The 12,140-nt window shown below is 61.1% G+C and overlaps 1 protein-coding gene and 1 long non-coding RNA gene across 2 annotated transcripts in view; one reads left to right on the forward strand and one right to left on the reverse strand.

Moving 5' to 3' along the window:
* GNG7 (G protein subunit gamma 7) overlaps positions 1 to 12,140 on the reverse strand; it is a 118,428-nt gene that overhangs the window by 69,438 nt on the left and 36,850 nt on the right. The window lies entirely within an intron of this gene.
* On the forward strand, positions 1,832 to 4,714 carry LOC128775691 (uncharacterized). The gene is made up of 2 exons (XR_008420625.1): positions 1,832 to 2,344; positions 4,481 to 4,714. It is a non-coding gene; the product is annotated as an uncharacterized LOC128775691 (long non-coding RNA).

Consider the following 12,140-nt stretch of genomic DNA (forward strand, 5'->3'; position numbering starts at 1 on the left):
ACACACGTGGACTCACACCCCGTGTGGCCTCTCGTGTCCGGTTCCCTCCCTGAGCGTCGTGTGTTCGGGGTCCGTCCGCGGGGCGGCGGGGGTGGGCGCCTCGCTCCTGCTGTGGCCGAGGGACGTGCGTGTGTGCGGTGGGCACGTTGTGGGTACGGATCACCTGTGGGTGGACACTCGTACTACTCTCAGTTCACAGCTGTGCTGAGTCGTGCTGCTGTGCACACGCGTGTGCGAATTCCTGTTCGTGCACATTTTTCCATCGCTCTGGGTGCGTACCCGGGAACGGAACTGCTGGATCATGTGCTAGCCCCGCGTCTAGTTTAAGGACGGGCCGCCACACTGTCCTCCAAGGCGGCCATCCCCCTCCCGCGGCGCATTCGTTCACGGCCAAGGTGCACCTCCTTGTTTCACGGTGGCACAAGGATTCGCTAAGATGTGTGCCCAGGGCACCTGCCATGCGCCTGGCATCGTGGAGTCCCTCCCCACCCTGCATCCCTACAGGGCGCCCCAGAATGTGGCGACACAGGGCCGGGCAGCAGCAAGGCCCGCCAGGCCTCCTGGGCCACCACGGCGCATTCCCGGCGGGTCTTTGTCCCCGCAGGCAGGGGCCCTGCTGACGTTCTTAGCTGCGGGGCCCCCAGAGCCAGCTCAGGGCCTGACCTGAGCTGACACAGCACAACAGGGGTGTTCCTGGGCCAAAGACTAGTGGCCAGACCCCCCACGCTGAAGAAAGGGAGCTGGACAGAGCACAGGCCTTGGGGCTGCTGGCCTGGCGCTGAGCCTCAGTTTCCCCGGCTGGTGTCACAGGGTAAGCCCAGCCTGCCTTGCTGGTTGTGAGGATGACTGTAAGGGAAAATGTGTTGTAACTCGGAAGGTTCTGGCAAGGGTGAACCTCCCACAGGTGGCCTACCCAACGTTCGAGCACCAAGGAAACGAGGTGTTCCAAGCCCATATGCATAAGGGCAGGGTCACCCCCGCCCCCCACCCAGCGCTGCTGACATCATGGTGGGTTGGTCTCTGTGGGCGTGTCCCGGGCGCTGTGGGGCCCTGAGCAGCATCCTCGGCCCCCCCACTCCCTCAAAGTCCATAGTCTCCACAACCACACACCTCTCCAAACATGGCCCGTGTCCCCTGGGGCAGGATGGCCCCAGATGAGTCCCTCTGCATTAGGGGGTTCCATCAACCCACAAGGGACTTTATGTCCCACAATCATCTAACGCCAATTCTAAAGCTTGAAAGTCTGTCTCATACACAAGTCCAAGTCGCCATGTGGCAGGGTCACCATGGGTCCCTCTAAGAAACCCTCTGACACAGAGGTAGGCAAACCCTGGCTCTGGACCTCCTGTCCTTGTAAGTAAAGTTTTATTGGCACACGGCCCATTCATTTACAAGGGCACAACCAATAGGTCTCGACAGACAAAGTCTGGCCCATCAAGCCGAAAATATTCACTATCTGGCCCTTTACGGAAAAGGTTCGTGACCCCCGGTCTAGGCAAAGCTGGACGGACCTAATGTTCTAGACAGGGCAGATAGACACACACACAAATAATGATGTAATATAGAAACAATTTCACTCGGTGGCACCGGGGGGAACGCAGGGCAGTTCAGAAGGACCGCGTGCAGAGTGGGAGGGAGGCAGCGTCCAAGATGTGCTGGGGAAAAGAGGTCTGGCTGGAGTGGGGGGGGGCCTCGGAGCAAAGACCCTAAAGAACAGGGGCAGCTGGGAGGCTGTTTGGAGGGAAGGTGGCCACACAGATGTCTGGGGGAGGGGGAGGGTGCAGCGAGGCCAAAGAGGCTGACAGACCGAGGCTCTGGTCCTCGGGAGACCAGGAAGGGGGCACCCGGCCACGGAAGTCACGTGATCTGACGAAGCTCCCTCTGCCCGCCCAGCCCGCTGCGCTGGCCTTCCTCTCCTCCGCATGACACGGCCCTGCCGGAGGCCCGGAAGCCAGACCTGCCACCACTTCTGGACACTGGGCTGGCTTCTGCGAAGCCGGGTCCTGACCTCTCAGCCGGCCTCCAGCCCCACCCAGAGCTTGCTGGAAACGAGCTTCCTGGAAGCCCCAGGCACGGGGCCACACAGCCCGCTGACACCCTGCCAGGCTGCTGCAGGACCCTTGGCTGCCGCCGAAGGGCCCGGGGGAAGTGTCACGGTGTCGGTGCCCTCCCCCCACCCCTTCCTGCAGAGGACAGCAGCTCCCCGTGCCCACAGGCTGTGCAGGAGCTCAGGCCCGCGTTCCTGTGGGCAGGGAGTGCACTGCGTCCCCGAGACCGGCCGCCACCCACCACACAGCGGACGGGACCCCTGCCGACATCCTCGCATCATCCCGTGACATCAGAGGTCAGAATCTCAGGGCTGCAGGAGTCCAGACACGGCACCGGTCTGGGTTGTTCTCTGGGGAAGTGACCTGGGCGCTCGGGGACTGAGCGGCAGCCCTGGGTCCCACCCCTCGATCCCAGGAACCCCCCAGGGCACGATGGCCACAGATATCTCCAGACACCTCCCAGTCCCCTGGAGGCAGACCCCCGCCACCATGAGGCCCCCCACCCCTGCCTCAGTCCGGTGATAGAAATGACTTGGGAAGCCGCTGGTCAGACCCTGCGTTCAGTGCCCCGTGTGGGCACCTGTGTGTTTGGGGATTACAGTGAGGAGCCTGTGGAGGTGGGGCTCCTGGGCTCACATTTCTGGTTGCCTGATCCCTGGAAAGTGCAGTTCACAGCCTTCTACTTCCCGGCCAAGAACCCAGCAGAGGATCCTGGGTCTGGCAGTGTTTCCGGCACCGGCTGCCCCCAGGCCTGCTCCCAGCAGGTGCTGGGAGGGACCCAGCTGTACCCAGAGGGTGGGCTCTGTCTTCCACACGGCCGCTTGTCAAAGAGCCTGGACTAGGGGTGGCTCTCAGTGGGGCTGTCCCCAGGGGACATGGGATGATGTCCGGGGGCACCTGTGGTTGTCACACTGGGGGGCTCCTGGCATCAAGTGGGTGGGGGTCAGGGGCACCACTCGGCCCCCACAGCGCCCAGGACGTCCCCGAATATACGCAGTGCGGAGGGCGACAGACCCTGCATTAAGTATTTGGCAAAAATGGAGTCTGATCCCTGCTCACACTGGACGCCAGAGTAAGTCCTCAGGGGTCACGCGGTACAAGCCAGGGTGACCCCGGCCTCGATAAGTCACCCCTCTGCTCCCCCTCAGCTCAGGTCGTGCGCTGCGTGTGCACATCAGCGAGGGAAGGGCGCTGGGAAGGGCGAGGAAGGTGAAGCCTACGGCGGCCAGGCAGAGGCTCCGGTGGGACAGGGCAGGGCTGGACTGACCCCACGTTTCTGTCACCGGCAACGGGGTGAAGCAGATCTCCAGACGGTATTTCCCAGCCTTCTGGTCGGTTCGGCACAGCACACACACGCGGGAGGCAGGGAAGAAAGCGTGGACAGGCGCCAAGGCCAGCAGCTTGGGCCTGCTGCAGGAGGGGGACCCGAGGAGGACGCACACATGGCCAGAGGGCCCTACAGACGGAGGGGCCTGGAGCCCAGCCACCCCACCAGAGAGCCCGCCCCTCCGGCCTGCACCGCGGGGCTGACACGGCTGCCCTGGCCGGGGCCCCGCATTCGGACGGCCCACCCTGTCCTAACACCGCTCTCCCCGCCCCCAATCTCCCCCCGGGTCTGTGATCGGCCCCGTGGCTGAGCCCCACCAAGTGCTCCGGGGACGCCTGGCCAGGTGGGGGTGCGGCACCGGGGGCATCTGAATTTCCAAGTGGAGAGCGACCTGGAGTCCCTCCGGAGTTCAAGCCTGGCTAAACCGCTGTCCTCAGTGGGGCGACCCTGGCCCCACCCCCTCAATGCCAGGAGCCCCCCAGCTGTGACAACCACAGATGTCCCCAGATACTGTCCAGTGTCCCCTGGGCCAGAGCTGCCTTTAGTTGGAAAATGCTGGCCTGGACCAGGAACTGGGCTCCTCCAGGGAGGCTGAGTTGACCCACGGTGGGGGGGCTAAGCCTGCACTTGCCTCTGCGGCCCCCACCCTGCCTTGGGGGTCGGGAGCCTCGGCCCCTGCGTCAGCCAGGTCGGCGTGGGACCAGCCCAGACAGAGGGGCTCATCCGCCCTTCTGCCTCCGACGCTCCTGACCATCCCGCGGGGGTTGGCGTGGACGTCCCCTCTCTAGAGACCTCCCTGGACCCCCAGCTGCAGAGTCTGTCTTCCCGGCCCCTCATCGCCAGGTCGCCAGCACATCTCCCAGGTCGGGTAATGACGACCGACCATCCGCAGCGCGTGACAGCCGTTGGGTCAGGACTCGCTGACTCGCCTGGTCGTTCACCCCTCTTTCCCTGCCCAGCTCCCGCCTGTTCACCCCGACGCCTGGTCCCCAAGGCGGAGCACCCCCCTCCTCCGACGGCAGACCGCAGCCCCCAACCTCACTTTCCTTCCTTCCGGACATGTTTTTAAATGGAGTTTTCAGTTGGAAAAATTTGGGATTTACAGAAAACTGGCAGAGACAGAAGAGAGAGCTCCGTCCGCCCTCCAACCAGCACCCCTCGTGGGAGCACCCTTCCTCCCAGGGCGCGTCTGTCACAGTGATGTGGCCACGCCTGACAAGCGTGACCATCCTGTCTCCGTGGTGTCCTCGGCTCTGCCCCCGTCCCTCGGGTTTTCCTTGCTACCTTCTCAGCAAATCTGAGTGACTTTTCACTTAATAAAATGTCATTTAGCGTTTTTTATTGTTGTTTCTAAGTCGATTTATAAAACTTAAGTATCTTCTCAGTTTTAACTTTGAGTCCACTGACTTGATGAATAGAACGCGCACGAGGGGCGCCTGGGGGCTCAGCTGGCTGGGTGTCCGACTCTTGGTTTCGGCTCAGGTCATGACCCCAGGGTCGGGGGATCGAGGCCCACATCAGGCTCCTCGCTGAGTACAGAGCCTGCTTGGGATTCTCTCTTTCTCTCTCTCTCCCCCTCTGCCTCTCTCCCTCACTCACTCGCTCTCTCAAAAAATAAAAATAAATAAGTAAATAAAAATAGAGCCTGCAAGAAACAAAAACTCTTTGGAGTCCTCAGGACCCGGATTTGAGAACTTCTGTCCTAAAGCAGGGTCAGAAGACCAGGACCCTCCATGCGGTTCTGCACACAGAGTCTTTTTTTTTTTTTTTTAAGGTTTATTTATTTTTGAGAGAGAGACAGACAGACAGAGACAGAGTGTGAGTGGGGGAGGGGCAGAGAGAGAGGGAGACACGGAATCTGAAGCAGCTCCAGGCTCCGAGCTGTCGGCACAGAGCCTGACGCGGGGCTCGAACCCACGAACCGCGAGATCGTGACCTGAGCCGAAGTTGGACGCTCAACCGACCGAGCCACCCAGGTGCCCCTTGCTCACAAAGTCTTAATGGCATGCGGCCACATCAACCTGTTGTCTCTGGCAGCTTCCGTGCTGCAAGGGCAATGCTGAGTTGTTACAACGGAGACTTTCCAGCCTGCAAAGGTTACAGATACTTAAGGTATAGCCCTCCCCAGAAAAAGTTGGCCACGCTCGGTCTAGATTCCAGCAAGTCTGTACTGGTGCTTATACACAGCAGGTCCACACCTCACCAGAGCGCAGGCCCTCGCAGATGCTGGAATATCGGCAAGGTACTCATCACATAACATCTTTTAAGGCAAACGCCACTGTGGAACATACTGACCCGTGAGCAGGAGTGAGGCGCCCACCCCCGCTGCCCCGCGGACAGACCCCTAACACACGACGCTCGGGGAGGGAACCAGACACGAGAGGCCACACGGGGTGTGAGTCCACGTGTGTGAAAGGTCCAGAACAGACTCATCCACGGACGGAAGGGGGTTCATGGGGGCTGGGGGTGATGGGGGTTGGGGGTGATAGTTGATGGGGATGGGGTTGCTTTTTGGGCTGATGGAATTAAACAATGCAGTGGTTGCACAAGCATGTAAATGTACTAAAACACACCGAACTATACGCTTTAAAAGGGTGAATTGTGTGGTGAGTGGATTATATCTCAACAAAGCTGTTGTCAAAACATTTTTTTAACCCATAGAATTAAGAAAACAGCCAACAGGCCTGCACTTGGGCTCCCGCTGCCCTGTGTCCCCTCCACGCACCAGGTCTGGCCCCCGCTGCCCTCCCCCCACTGCTATCCACACCACAGACACACTTTCGGCCCCCACCCCAACCCAGAGCAGGGTCCACCCCAAGGGGACACTCAGCCATGAGAACAACAGGACACAGAAAAGGGGAAAAAAGTCAAAATCGTTCTCTATCCAAGCAAATTAGGAAGGTCTCGGGCAAGAATGCAACATTTCCAAGCCATTAAGAGCAAAAGAGAAGATTTCCAGGAACATCCCAGCTGTGGGAGGGCTCCCTGGGCCACGGTGGCAGCCACCTTCTTCATGCCATCGGCACCCCTGGCTGGAAGCTCAGCTGCACACAGAAGCAGCCCGCGGGGTGGGAGTGCCGGCCGCGCTCGGGCTGCTCTGTGCCCCTGAGCCCACCCTCCCAGCTGGGTTTCCGCCTTCCTTTATAAAAGGGGTGAAGGATGGGGTGAAGGCTCCCCTGCTGGCAGAGGGCCCTGAAGGTCGGAGCATAGCTCGGCTAAGTGACTTGCAAACAGAGGCCCATCTATGTGGCTTTGACCGGCTCTGGGGCCGCCTCCTGGGGCGACCCAGCCCCTCTTCCCTTGGGCACAGCCTCCCTTACTGAATACGGAGTCCAACCCCCTTCCCATGGTGCACTGAATAACGACCCCCCAGACTCATGCCCACGGGAGCCTCAGAAGGTGCCTGACACGAACTGAATTGTGTCCCCCAGATTCCTATGTTGAAGCCTTAACCCCCAATGTGATCATGGTTGGAGATGCGGCCTTATAAGAGGTGATCAATTTAAACGAGGTTACAAGGGCGGCCCCGGTCTGCACAGAATGACGGCCCTGCGGGGACACGGCGAGAGGTCAGAATCTGCACACCCAGGAGAGCGGCCTCAGCAGGACCCAGCCCTGACGACAGCCTGGTCTCAGACCTCCCGCCTCTAGAACCCTGAGGACGGACACTTCACTGTTTAGCTGCCCCCTCAGTGGGACTTGGTCAGAGCAGCTGAGCAGGCTCTGGGGACCTTATCTGAACATGGGCCAAGTCTCTGCAGGTGTGACTGGTTCGATTAACATGAGACCATGCAGGATCAGGGTGGGCCCCCACCTGGGGGGTCTGGTGTCCTTATCGGAAGAGAGACACGCAGGGAGAGGCAGGCGCTGCGGGGACAGGCCACGGGCTGCTGGGCCCCCAGGAGCTGGAGGAGGTGGGAGGAAACGTCCCCTGGAACCTCTGGAGGGAGCTTGGCCCCACCACACTGTGACCTCAGCCATATGGCCCCGGAACGTGGAAGAACGAAATTCTGCGTTTTTTTTTTTTTTTTTTTTTTTTTTAATTTTTTTTTTTTTTCAACGTTTTTTATTTATTTTTGGGACAGAGAGAGACAGAGCATGAACGGGGGAGGGGCAGAGAGAGAGGGAGACACAGAATCGGAAACAGGCTCCAGGCTCTGAGCCATCAGCCCGGAGCCTGACGCGGGGCTCGAACTCACGGACCGTGAGATCGTGACCTGGCTGAAGTCGGACGCTTAACCGACTGCGCCACCCAGGCGCCCCATTTCTGCGTTTTTAAAAAAAAAAAAAAATGTTTACTTTTGAAAGAGAGAGAGAGTAGAAGGAGAGAGAGAGAATCCCAAGCGGGCTCCACCCGGAACTGATATCAAGAGTCAGATGCTCAACCGAAATGCCCCCAAAATTCTGTGGTTTTAAGCCCCCTGGTTTGTGGTCTTTTGTCACAGTGGCCCCAGGACACTGGCACACGCCTCTCTGGTCTCCCCCCAACCCCACGCCGACTGCATAGGAGGAGCCAGCTCAACCCACCGCGTCTTCAAGAAACCACTCCGAGTATCTGCGCCTGCCCTCACCCACCCTTGGCCGCGGAAGCACCCCCACTCCCCTAGGTGGCTGCCACCTGGTGCCTTTTCCGGATTGCTTTTCAAAGAAATTTTGTTGTAATTTTGATGGGCTGTATCAGTCCCTTGTGGCTGCTATCGCAGAACGCCACGGACAAGGCGCCTTAAGCCGCAGGCCTCACTTCTCACTCCAGGAGCCTGGAAGTATGAGATCATGGCTCCGGGCAGGGTCCCTGGTAAGGGCGTGCTTCCTCGCGGGGAGACTCCTCACTGTGGCCCACCGCGGGGCCCCACCCTCAGGACCTCACCTGACAGCATCACCTCCCCCCCCCCCCCCCGCTCAGGGCGTCCACGTACGAATTTGGGGGATGCAAACACTGGGTCCCTGACGTGGGGGTACGTTACCATCGTCAAACGCCCACTACGCGCAGGCCAGGACCCGGGCCGGCGCGGGTGGGCAGGTCCCCTGTGGCTCCACCCCCTGGCAGGTGAGCTGACCTGGTGCCCTGCACTCATGGGCCTATGGGGCTGGCACTCCCCTGCCCCACTTTGTGCTTTGCAGGGGTGCACATCCCCCTGCCGGAACTCAGCCAGCAACTCTGCCTGGAAGGAGACGGAGCGTGTCCCGGAGAGACCCCGACGCCGGCCATGGTGGTCGCTCCCAGGCAGGGTGGCCGAGAGCACAAGGGGAGGGGGACATCATTCTCCTCCTGTGTCATTTGCACCTTGGGAGTTTTTATCCCAGGGCACGCTTGTTTGTGCAAAAAGCCTGTATTTCCTCCGAGGGCTGTGCGGGTCCAAGTGGGGGCGGGTGAGGGAGAAGTCACATCTTGGATTCCGCAGCTCAGAAGGGGCTCCCCTGTGTCCTGGGGGGCAGACCCGTGACCTGGGGTGACGTGTCAAACCAAAACAGAAAGGTATTTTATCCCAAAAGAATTCCAAGCAGGGACTCAAACGGGTAGTTTCACCCCCACGTTCATAGCAGCGCGATTCACAGCAGCCACGAAAAGGGTGGAGACAACCCGTGTCCATCCGTGGATGAAGGACAAACGCGGTGTGTCCATCCACATGCTGAAGTAGGATCCAGTCTCAGGAAGGAAGGACATCCTGCCACCTGCCACCGCGTGGACGGACCCGGAGGCCACTGTGCGTGGTGACAGGAGCCAGACACAGAAGGACACGTCCCGCGTGACCCCACTCACAGGGGGTCCCCAGAGGAGTCCCGTCCACAGAGCCAGAGAATAGACGGTGGGAGCCAGGGGTGGGGCAGGGGTGGGGAGTCCCTGCTTCATGGGGACAGGGTCTCGGTCTGGGGAGATGGAAAGTTCTGGAGATGGATGGCGGGATGGAGGGGACTGCTGCACGACAGTGTGAGTGTGCCTGATGCCACTGAGCTGTGCACTTAGACGTGGTTAGGATCATGAATTTTTTGTAAAGTTTGCTCCTTTATTTTGAGAGAGAGAGAGAGAGAGAGAGAGAGAGAGAGAGAGAGGGAGGGAGGGAGGGAGTGCTTCAAGTGCTCATGAGGCCGTCTCTGTCCCGAGTTTGTCATGTGTGGCACAACGTGGCCTGTGCACAACCGTGGCAGCCCTGGTGGCCTCGTGGTGCAGGTGACTGTCCCCAGCCGCCCCCTCTGCTGGGCTCCCTCCAGGAGCAAGCCGGTCTTCGGGGAAGCGTGCACAGACCAGCTCTGGCAACCTTCCCCGGTAGGTGCCAGGAAGGGGGTGCAGGTGGCGGGCAAGGAACCGCAGTCCCTCCCCTCCCAGCGTCCCAGGTGTTCACCTGGAATGCAGAGGCCCGCCCCGAGGACAGGAAAACAAGGCCAGCTCGGGACACACAGCTGCCGCCTGCGGCCGTCCTTCCTGGGGGATGCGGGCCGGGCCCGCGGAAGGGGGACTCCATTCGCTGCTTTCCCAGGGGCGTGGGCTCCCGGCCAGGGGCACGTTCTGTCCCCATGGTTCTGACACTTCCTTCTCACCCGGCCAGAGGGAAGGGCGCTGGGACAAGAGCAGGGGTCCAGGGCTCACCGCCAACCTGCCGAAGGGCAGGGGGCCTCTCACGCAGCCCCGGCGTTTCCACGGATACCGGAGAAGCTGGAGGGAGGAGGGAGGCAGGGCCCAAAGACGCAGGGCTCTGGGGAGTGACCCCCAATGACCGCAGGCGGAAGGGACACACTGCCCGTGCACCCAGGCCTGGGGAGCTGCGCCCTCACGGACTCCCTGCAACAACCCGGGGCGTCAGGGTGGAAGCCGGTTTCACCGAAGGGCAGGTGAGGGCTGAGCTCCCCGGGCCTGGCCCACTCCCAGCCCCAAGGTGGCCTGGCCAGCAGCACCGTGGAAACAGCCCTAAAGCCCCCGGGGACCTCTGCCCGCCATCGCTGGGGTGACTGGGCACCCTCACCTCTGCACCCCAGTTTCCTAATCTGGAAAACATTCAGTCCATCGTTGCCACGGGTGGGCCTGGAACCCTCTGCCCTTGGCCTCCCTGCTCCCTCTCCCTCAGCCTGTGCCGTCGGTCCTGGCAGCGGCCTCAGCTCCCGTGCCCCTGGAGGATCCCCCTGCATCCCGTCAGCTGCAGGGCCTTATCAACCTCAACTCGGACCTCACTTCCTCCAGGAAGGCCTCCCCGAATACCCGCTCTCACTCCGAGGCAGTATTGTCAGCCATCAGCTCTCTCACCTGGGGTCTCACCCAGGGCAGTCCTGCCCCAGGGGACACCGAGTGAGGCAGGGACATCTGTAGCTGCCACGACTGGGGGACCTCCTGGCGTCGAGTGGATGGGGCCCTGGATGCTGCTACCCCACTCCCCAGTGCCCCGCTGGCTCTACCCCGTGGCACCAGGACACAGAAGGGACACAGAGGACCTGGTTAACGGTTTGCCAGGTATGACCCCGGCCGGAGTCCCCACTGCTGTCTGCCTTCCCACGTAGTCTGTGTGCCTGTCCTCACACCTGCACCCCTGGCCCCTGTCAAGGACACACACAGGGAGCACTGCCAGACCTGGCCCTCTGTCCCTCCGGCCGCCGCTGGCTTGGCGGGCCTGCCTCCCGAGGGCCAGAGGGCGCCTGGCTCCCGCCCCGAGAGCCTGCCTCCCGCAGGAGCAGAGCTCGGCTCAGCGGGAACATTCGTCAGGGAGCCAGGGAACGGCATGTCACATTCCGGGAGGCTAATGAGCTCAGACCTCAGCTCCGGCGATGACTCCGCCAAGGAAGCTGCACGTGATCATTACTCGTCCCGGGTTCTGCTCACTGTCCCTGACGTGTCACTGGTCCCGCTCGCAGGCTCGCCTCTCTGTGCGGGAGGTCAGGCGAGGACTGTCCCAGGGCCGCCTTCCCCCCTTCGTTCACCCACTCGCTGAACCCCCCGCGAGGGGTCGGACGAAACCCCCGACCTGGAGGTTTCACGACCGGGCCCAGAGGACAGACGCGGCTCGTCTGAATGTCACAGAACACTTAAGGTACTTGGCCCCTCTGCCACGATCTTCTCATCCATGAAATGGGGACAACTGGGCCCTCAACTCAGGTCTCACGGGCCCGAAATCAAGGGACTGGCCGGGCTGAGCTCTCATCTGGAACTCGGGACCCCCTGCCAGCTCATGTGAGCGGCTGGCAGAATCCACTCCCCTGTGGGACTCAGGTCCCCGTTCTCCTTCTGGCTGTCGGGCGGCGTTTGCTCTGAGTGTTCCTGACGTGGCCGCTTGCTTTCTTCAAGGCCAGCACATTGCTACTGCCGCTGCTCTGCTCTCTCTGTCTGTCTCCGTCTCTCTCGTTTTGGCAAAAACCCAACAAACACATGCCTCCACGTCACCCGTCGTCACGTGTCCAGGTCATTAGTGGCAAGGGGATTCCTATCAGTGTGCAGTGGGCGCCTTCAGCCTTTTCCTCCCATCGAGGCAGAGACACCTGTGTCTGTTTCCCGGGCCTGCGCCCGCCGGCCCGACACACGCCAGTGACCAGAGCTCTCTCCACCTGACGGACGTGTAACAGTCCCGCACGCGCCTACGCGAGGCGAAGCCAAATCGGCGCGCGTGCTGAGTGGCTGGGAACCGCACACGCAGGGTCCCCACCCCGATTTCCCGGTTTAGCACCACAGTGACGAGAGACGCTGCCCCTGGGGGAAGCGGGACGCAGGGGGTACTGTGACTTCCAACCAATCTGTAATTAGTTCAAAATACAAGTGTTTTAACGATTAGGTGAAGCGACGGCAC

The sequence above is a fragment of the Panthera pardus genome, unplaced genomic scaffold (genome assembly GCF_024362965.1).
Source record: "Panthera pardus isolate Hobbes unplaced genomic scaffold, ASM2436296v1 HiC_scaffold_8, whole genome shotgun sequence".
In the NCBI taxonomy this organism is placed as follows: Eukaryota; Metazoa; Chordata; class Mammalia; order Carnivora; family Felidae; genus Panthera; species Panthera pardus.